Below are 10,249 nucleotides of genomic sequence, written 5' to 3'. Positions count from 1 at the left end.
TGAAAACTGAGTATTGTATGTAAGTGATGAATCACTAGATTCTACACCTGAAATTAATGTTGCACTGTATATTAACTAATTGGAACTGAAATAAAAACTTGGGAAAAAAGCAACTAGTGAATTAAAAGCTATTGTAAACCAGAAGTAAAGAGGAAAAAAGGTCTGTCAAATATTCACTATAAATAAAGTATTAAAGGGGAAAAACTCACAATATTTTCAGTGTTCTAAGTTTATTTTTAAACATATCTTAAGGAGAGAGGAAGTATAAAATATTTTACTGTAAGAATGTGTGAACTGAACAAGATATCTGCTCAGTTTAGAGAATATTTTTATATACTAGTTTTTTTCCCACTTCAATAGTTATAGAAATATCTATAAATTCAATTCCAGTTCTAACCACATCATGAGATTTAAAAACCCGTTCAGCTTATGGTTTAGTAAAAATTATAATGATAATAGTGTGGAGAGTTGGGTCCTACAAATTATGGCTCAGTAAGGCTTACTGAGTGTTTACATAATTATTTGGTTTAGTTCAAACACTTAATTTATATAATAGCCAAATATACTTATTTTATATAATAGCAAAGTGTTAGACTAATGACTAAATCATATCATGGGGAAAATATCTTGTCTTTTGACATATCATGTGTACTTTAAATTAAGCATAACATCCTTCTACACTGTATTAATTTTCATTTTATTTCCTCTTTATATTTTATAACTAACAATTTATGCAATAAATATGCTGTATAATATTTGTCTTCAAGAATCTGATGGCATTATAAGATATATCACTGGCTGTACAACTTCTGTGTTGGAAAACACATTACCTACTAAGAAAGATAAATGCTCTATCCATGGGGACACTCTATCATATGTTGTTTAGGCAAGAAAATCATTAAAAATGACAAGAAGTATGTCAATCCAAATACAAAGATATTAAAAATGCTTAAATACATATATTGATAATCCACACAGTGCTAAAAGAGGCACAACAAACAAAGTATTTCTTAAATTATAACTTTAAGGAAGGTCATAATTCTTGCCCCAGGTATGACTAAATATGAAGCCTTTTTACCACTTTTTTTGCAATGGTCTCATCATAAGCACCCATCAATTTGGCTGTCCACACCCTTTTTCAATCACAATAAGATTAACAGTGCCACATCAGAATATCTATTAAAACTATTACTTCCTGATATTATCTGTCAGGATAGCGATAGAATTTAGGCAAGAAACAGATATTGTTAAATTCCCATTGTCGAAATTGTAGGATAAGGTAGTAACAATCTCAATTCATTCATTTGATATGGCAAATAATTACTGAATTTTTAATATTTGCTGTTGATTAACACTCACTACAGATTTAGTAGAATTTGGAAACTGTGTATACACACACAGACATATACACACAAATAATATGTACATATACACATTTTCACATCAACAGAGCCTGGGAGAATGCATTTCACATGGTAAACTCTTAAATGTTTACTGAGTGACGTAATGACTTAATCCACTCTAATTTTCCACTGGCAACTCCCTAAAAATTTATTGTCATAAATCCCTTACCAACATTATTGTCTTTTTCAGACTCATTAAGGAGTGGGGATTGAAATGGAGGATACTAAACTTCTTTCAACTGCTAGTCCTTATTACTTTGCCCCACCCTTCCCTCTTAAACCACATATGCTAAATAAAGAGGCAACTTGTTAATTTCCAACGTATTCGACAATGTCATATCATAACTGTCTTTTGGGCTTTGTTGGACTTTAAATACAAGTCTTCAACATAGTGAGAAAATACACTCCCTGACCTTGTTTGCGGGGTACATTAATTTCTGGGAGTAACAAGCATGGAATCGGCATATAGAATGGTATTCTATGGATGTCTTCACTGGAAATGAGATGAGTTTATATACTTAGCAAAATATTCAAAACAAAAAATTGGGAATATTCTCACTACCTTTCAAATGACAGCAAAATGAAAAGCATGCCTAACACCTTAAAAGAGTTAAATAAAATGTTTAGTTAAAAATGGAATAAAGAAAATTAGTAGATGGAAAACCAATAAGTAATACAAAAATAACAATATGAATAAAATGGGGAATAGCGTAGAAAGTCTCAAATATAGCCAAATAAAGGGGAACCTCCCTAAATGATATCCAAGTATTTACTACGTTACTGTCGTCAGCAATACTCCAAAACCAAATTTTAAGTTAGTGGCTTTATATATTTCATAATATTTTGCCTATATTCTATTTTATTTCATTATCCAAGCACTGATGAACTTGATCCATTACCTTTTGACAGTTACTATACATTTTTTGATTGGCGATACTATCCAAATAAGAATGCATCAAAGGTTGCTCTGGCAGTTCTTTCACATTTTTTTTTTCATTTTTTTTCTTTTCTTTTTTTCATTTGAGCATAGTTTACATACAATGTTACATTCATTTCAGAGGTACCATTTAGCGATTTGACAAACTTATACGTTATGCTATGTTTACCACAAGTGTAGCTACCATCGGTCCTGTTACATCGCTATTACAATATCATTGACTGTATTCCTTATGCTGTGCTTTTCATTCCTGTGACTTATTCATTTCATAACTGGAAGCTTCTATTTCCCTCTCCCCTTCACCTATTTTGCCAAACCCCTGCCCCCCTTCCCTCTGGCAATCATCAGTTTGTTCTCTGTATTTATAGGTCTGATTCTGCTTTTCATTTATTTATTTGTTTTTAGATTCCATTTATGAGTGAAATCATATGGTGTTTTTATTTCTCAGCCTAACATATCACTTAGCATAACACCCTCTAGGTCCATCCATGTTGTCTCAAAAGGCACAATATCATCTTTTCTAGGGCTACATAATATTCCATTGTGTACATATTACATATTTTCTTTATCCATTCTCCTACTGATGGACACTTAGGCTGCATCCACATCTTGACTATTGCAAATAATGCTGCAATAAGCATAGGGGTGCATATATATATTTGAATTAGGGTTTTCATTTTCTATGGCTAAAAACTCAATAGTGAAATTATTAGATCATATAGCATTACTATTTTTAATTTTTTGAGGAATCTCCATACTGTTTTCCACAGTGGCTATACCAAATTACATTCCTACCAACAGTGCACGTGTTCCTTTTTCTCCACATCCTCACCAACAATTTTTATTCATTGTTATTTTAATTTTAGCCATTCTAACTGGTGGAAGGTGATATCTCATTGTGGTTTTGATTTGCATTTTCTTGATGATTAATGATGTTGAGTATCTTTTCATGTGTCTGTTGGCCATCTCTGTATCTTTTTTGGAAAAATGTCTATTCAGGTCCTCTTCTCATTTTTTAATTGTTTTCTTGGTGCTAACTTGTATAAGTTCTTTATATAATTTGGATATGAACCCCTTATTGGTAATACAATTTGCAAATATCCTCTCCCATTCAGTAGATTGTCTTATGGTTTTCCTGATGGTTTGCTTCCCTTTGCAAAGGTTTTTATTTTGATGAAGTCCCAATAGTTTATTTTTTTGTTTCCCTTGCCTTATGAGACAGATCTAGAAAAATGTTGCCATGGCCAATGTCAGAGAAATTATTGCCTGTGCTCTCTTCCAGGATTTTTATGGTTTGTCTCATGTTTAACTCACTAATCCATGTTCACTTTATTTTTGTGTATGGTGTTTGAAGTGGTCCAGTTTAATTCTTTAACATATAGCTGTCCCAATTTCCCAGCACTGTTTATTAAAGAGACTATCTTTTCCCCACTGTATATTCTTTCTTTCTTTGTCATAGACCAACTGATCATATAATCATAGGTTTATTTCTGGGCTCTCTATTCTGTTCCATTGAACGTGTCCATTTTTGAGCCAACACCAAACTGTTTTAATTACTACAGATTTGTAGTATATCTTGAAATCTGGTATTGTGATTTCTCCAGGTTTATTCTTATTTTTCAGGATTTCTTTGGCTATATGGGGTCTTTTGTGGTTCCATACAAATTTTCTATCACTTGTTCTAGTTTTGTAAAAAAAATTGTGGTATTTTGATAGAGATTGAATTAAATCTTTGCAAATCAATCGATATCAAAAACCACATCAACAAACTGAAAGATAAAAATCATATGATCATCTCAATAGATGCATAAAAAGCATTTGACAAGATTCAGCATCCATCCATGATAAAAAATCAACAAAGTTGGGTTAGAAGGAACATACCTCAACATAATAAAAACCATATATGAAAAACCCACAGGTAATATCATACTTAATGCTGCAAAACTAAGAACATCCCCTCTAACATCAGGAACAAAATAAGAATGTCCATTCTCAACACTTTTATTCAAGAGTAGTGGAAGTCCTAGCCACAGCACTCAGACAAGAAAAAGAAATAACATCCATCCTTATTGGTAAAGAAGAATTTAAACTGTCACTATTTGAAGATGACAGACTCCATCAAAAAATTCCTAGAACTGGGGGGCCTGGTGGCTCAGTTGGTTAAGCGTCCGACTTCAGCTCAGGTCATGACTTCATGCTCCATGAGTTCAAACCCCATGTCAGGCTCTGTGTTGAGAGCTCAGAGCCTGGGGCCTGCTTCAGATTCTCTCTCTCTCTCTCTCTCTCTCTCTCTCTCTCTTTCTGCCCCTCCCCTGCTCATTCTCTGTCTCTCTCTCTCTCTCAAAAATAAAGATGAAAAAATTTTTAAAAAATACTTAGAACTAATGAACAAGTTCAGTAAAGTGGCTACAAAATTAATACCCAGAAATTAATAGTGTTGCTATACACTAATAATGAAGTAGCAGAAAGAGAAATGTAAAAGAAAACAACAACAAAAAACACCATTCACAATTGCACCAGGAAGAAAAACATGCATGAGAATAAATTTAACCAAAGAGGTGAAAGATCAGGATCTGTACTCCAAAAATCATAAAACACTGATGAAAGAAATTGAAGATGACACAAATAAATGAAAAGACATTCTATGCTCATGGATTGGATGAATTAATATTGTTAAAATGCCCATATTACCCAAAGCAATTCACATTTTCCATTCTTTTTTTTAAAATTTTTTAATATTTATTTATTATTGAGAGACACAGAGCATGAGCAGGGGAGGGGTAGAGAGACGGGGAGACACAGAATCTGAAGTAGGCTCCCGGCTCTGAGCTGTCAGTACGGAGCCTGACACGGGGCTCGGACTCAAACTGCGAGATCATGACCTGAGCTGAAGTCGGTCACCTAACCAACTGAGCCACCCAGGCGCCCCTCCACATTTTTCATTCTTAGGCAGAATTGGGATTTTATAATTACTTCTGGTTGTTGATAACCAGAAACAACAAGGTACTTAAGAAAAAAAGAAAATTCAGCATCATTTCTGCTAGTGATTTTATACTTAGAACATTTTTCTAAATTACAATATTAGGTATTTGATACCAGTTCTCCCAACATGTAAAAAGTGACATATAACAACAGCTGTATGACCATGAAGAAGGCTCATCAACCATAATCTTCCTATCATTAGAAAGTGCCTATCCCACTTCTAACATCCAGCAATCCATCCATGTAGCCTACTACTTTTGCTACAATATTAGGTTTGCATTTATATTGCACATCTATGAGGCACAGTCTTCAACCCTTCCAAACTTCTTGCCCCAAATTGGGAAAGTAAAATGTTTCTCTCAAGGTCTTCATGGTTACCTTCAAGGATCATGGACAAGTCAATGACATAGTCAAAATAAATATATTATCCAATATTTGTATTCTACTATAACAGCCCAACTGCAAAGCTCTTCAGGTCATCCATCTATCCTGAAAAGGAATATATCGAAACTATCTATTGAGATTCAGACTGGGGAACTCTTTCTGAGGTAATAAATACTCTAAACCATATCTTAAAGGCCAAAAGGAATCTAGTCAGCGCATGAAAGGCTTAAGACATCAACTCTATATCCCACAATAGTATATGCATATCTCTTCCAGGTTGTCAAAATTATTTCTAATTTCATTGGATCTGGTGCCCCTTAGTTCAAAGAGCCTATATGTATCTATCATAATCTATGGTATCTGAATGTGAACTCCACTACTTAGGAATGTCACAAGTTCAAAGCCATTGTCTTGGTTGCTTCAAGTATCTAAAAATGACAAGATGGACATCCCAGCCTCCTTTCAAAACTGAACAGCTAGGAACAAACAAGTATTTCTAAAAGTATCACAACAGAGGGTTTGCAAAGGAGACAAATGTAGCTCATCTCTGTTTTGGACATGGATAGCCATGCAAATCTCTGTCCCCATTTCTTTTCTTGAAAGGATAGATGAGTTCCAAGTATACCAACCCCTCCATTTGTGGTTTCTAATTTAGTGAAATTTTATGACATTATCAGCTATTTTGCTATTTGTCTCTGTGTGTGAATTTTAAACTGAACTGTATTTCAATTTTTATATTTTCAATAAACTAAAAATCAAATGTCATGGAAAATCCCTGAAAAAAAAACTATCCATATTCTTTCTTACAGAGAAAAAAGCAATATAAATTTATAAAACTATTTAGTTTTGAATTATGGTTTGTAGATATATTGGAGTCAAGAAACTGAGTTCATTTCTGTTCTTAATAATATATCTTTTTTCATTATTAAGAGGCTTTTACTTTTAATCATTTTAATTCATTGTAAGTCTTCCTATTCTTAACAGCCAAAAGCTATTCATCCTTCTATGAACTCTTTACCACTATCCCCAATCTTTATCAATACCTGTCTTAAGGCATTTACACTTCTTACCTTTTATTTAATAAATACATAAATACATGTATTATTTCTCCCACTAGATTCATCAAGAAGCAGGCAGAAACTAATTCTGTGCCAACATATACTTTACAATGCTCAGTATAGTTCTTTGAATATTATCATATACATGAAAATATAATTGTAGATATATGATGGGCTGAAAGATAGCTAACATGTTTCTCAAAGTGCAATAATTAACAAGATTGTTCAATAAAAAGGATATTGTGGTTAGTGTCTGTAATTGAGCTTTACCATTAGAGTATACTCAAAAGTAACAATTATCATTATACTTAAAGACTTATGGTTTAAAATCCTGCCATAATTTGAACAATTTCCTAGATTTGTATATGCAAGTTTGTAACAGAATAAGATCAGCAGAGATCTTGCTATAGCTTAGTCATTGCTCCAAACATAATTAACTATTGTGCCAAACTAGAGATGCAGAGAGCAAATAAAATTGAAATGAAATGAGTACTGATTTCAAGATATTTCTTGAATTGTTTTATTATACCAAGTCTTCCTCAAAGTTAAATAGAATTCCACAGAGAATTTGTTTAATTGAGGATTTAAAGTAGTTGTTTTTTCACTTAATCATGCCTTTATGTACTATTACCAAGCATTTCCTGCCAGCTCCACAAATAAGCAAAACAATCAAGTACCATTCAAAAATATGTACTGTGAAAAAGTAAAAAAAAATTATACCATATATATATATATATATATATATATACACACAGTATGTGAGTATGTGTATAACTATTGTGATAGGAAACAGCTTACAATGATGAATGAATAGGTATTCTGCAATTCTTCATGGAAACTTCAGACTTGTATTTTTTGCAAAAAGGCCTAAGGAATGTATTAATTAGGTGAACAATATGCTTGCAAGTTTGCTCTTGCAAAAATGTTCTCATTGCAATGGGAAAGTCCTATGATGCCAGCTGACTTTAAAAAAAATTAATGTTTATTTTTGAGAGAGAGAGAGAGAGTGAGCAGGGGAAGGGAAGAGAGAGAGGGAGACACAGAATTCAAAGCGGGCTCCAGGCTCTGAGATGTCAGCATAGAGCCCACACAGAGTTCAAACTCACAAATGATAAGATCATGACCCGAGCCAAAGTTGGACGCTTAACCAACTGAGCCACCCAGGTGTCCTGACAACTGACTTTCTAATTTCAGTTTTGTATTCTCTGAGTTCATCATATGCACTGATTTTACTGTATTCATTCTTCTTTCATGGCAGTGTCATGTGCACTGATTTCACTACATTCATTCTTCTTTTATGGCAATGTAATGCAAAAATATGACAACCAAAACCACTCCCAAAGAAGGAGTGTGCTCTATTCTAAGGAACATATTTGTTTTATACAAAAATACATCAAAGTGAAATGTAAAGAAACCATTCAAATTCTCAGAGGGCTGCCAGGAAGATGGCAGAGTAAGAGAACCCTGAGTCACTCCATCCTAAGTTTACAACTAAATTTCACTCATATCCAAATCAATAAATGGGAGAGTGATCTGAAGACTAATAGAACAAACTCCACAACTAAATGTAGAGAAAGAGCCACATTGGAAAGATTAGGAAAGGCAGAAATGGTGGTCAGGAGCTTCCCACAAGAGGGAGGGAACTGAGGTCCTTGAGAGGAAAAAGAACCAGGGAGCCACACAGGGGAGATGAATCCCCATAACAAATAGCTTTGAAAATCAGAGAGGCTGAATTATGTGAGTTTGTATAACCAGCAGGATTTGGAGCCAGTACTTGGAGGCTGGAGCTTTAAAAGTCAGTGGAATCATCACTGGATGAACCATGAGGGCAAGGTCCCTGCCCTTAAAGAGACAACAGCATAAGAAGAGGCAACATAAAAAGAACGCTTGCAGAATCAGAGGGAGATCTGCTTATATCGATTTCAAAGCATGTTGGTGGGGGTGATTCTGGAAACAAAGGAGCCAGCAACCACCATTTTCATCCCCTATCCCCCAACATAATCACAGAGCCACATGTGGAGGTGATACTGCACAGACACGTGCTACCCAAACTGCTAGCAGAACACCATGCCCACAAGTTCTCCTGAGGCCTCCTCCATGCCAAGCTTGCTGGACTCAGCCTTGGGATCAACACAATTTTTGTTAATGCTGCATGCTCTGCCCAGCCACCACACACAAGTGTGGCTTTCCTCAGCCACTACACTCTGTGCCCAGCCACCACACACACAGATGCCGCATGCCACACCCAGCCACCAGGCATACAGACATTGTGCCCAGCCATGTGCACACAAAGGCCGCAGGCCCCTAGCCTACTGTACACCACATCCCCAGCTATATCCCTAGTTCTAGGGATAGCCTAGAACTAGCAACTCGGTGCATATTTTCCTACACTGCCACCCCAACCCAAGAACTTCTGCTGTCATGCCCCTTCAGAGGCAGCCTGCCTGGGTTTCACTAACATCACAGAGAGCAAGCACAACCAACAACAGGCAAAGAGTCAATGCAGACATCTGGACTGAAAGGAAAAGTGACTTAGGTACAAAGCACAACACAAGCAACACACATAGCAATCTCACATGAAGTGCCAGGCTCTGGTGAATAGGGGAAACTGCACGACAGGACACTACAGGACCTCTTCTTCATAAAGCCACTGAAGTCAAGAGCAGAAGACATAGCTAACTTCCCTAACACAAAGAAACAGACATAGGGATGTAGACAGAATGAAGAGACAGAATAAAACTTCCCAAATGAAATAACATGACAAAATTATAGCAGGATATCTAAGCTAAAGAAAAATAAGCAATATGCCTTATACAGAATTTAAAGTAATCATCATAAATAGGGGTGCTTGGGTGGCTCAGTAGGTTAAGCATTCGATTCTTCATCTCAGCTCAGGTCTTGATCTCAGGAATTGGGCTCCACACTGGGCTTGCAACCTGTTGAATGAATAGATAGATAGATGATAAAATAGTCATCATCAAGATACTTACTGGATATTGGAGAAAGATGGCAGCAAAGTAGGAGGACCCTAGGCTACTCTGAGCCCACGAACACAATTAAATAAACTTTAAACCATCGTAAATACCCCAGAAAACCTGAAAACTCACAGAACTAACTCCACAACAAAAGGGAGAGAAGAGGCCACACTGAAGAAAGTAGGAAGTGTGGAGACATGGTTTAGGGGGGCCGGAGGTAGGCATGGTCACTGAGAAATATGTGTGTGTGGGGGGGGCACACAGAGGAACACACAAGGAGAATATTTCCTCATAATCATTGGCTTGGAAAATGAGCTGGGATGTTTTTCATGAGTTTCTGCTACCAGTAGGGCTAAAAGCCTGGTATTTTAAATGTCAGTGGGCTTGGCTGAGACACAACTCGGAGCGCACTGCTCTGCTCTTGGAAAGAAGGCAGGCAAACAATCCAGGGGCAAACAGTGTGAAAACATCAATCTGTAGAACAATTGGAGCACACAGAGGGACTATTAT

The sequence above is a fragment of the Lynx canadensis genome, chromosome X, assembly GCF_007474595.2.
Source record: "Lynx canadensis isolate LIC74 chromosome X, mLynCan4.pri.v2, whole genome shotgun sequence".
Classification (NCBI taxonomy): Eukaryota; Metazoa; Chordata; class Mammalia; order Carnivora; family Felidae; genus Lynx; species Lynx canadensis.
The sequence above is the reverse complement of the archived record's forward strand: the minus strand, read 5'-3'. Positions refer to the sequence as shown.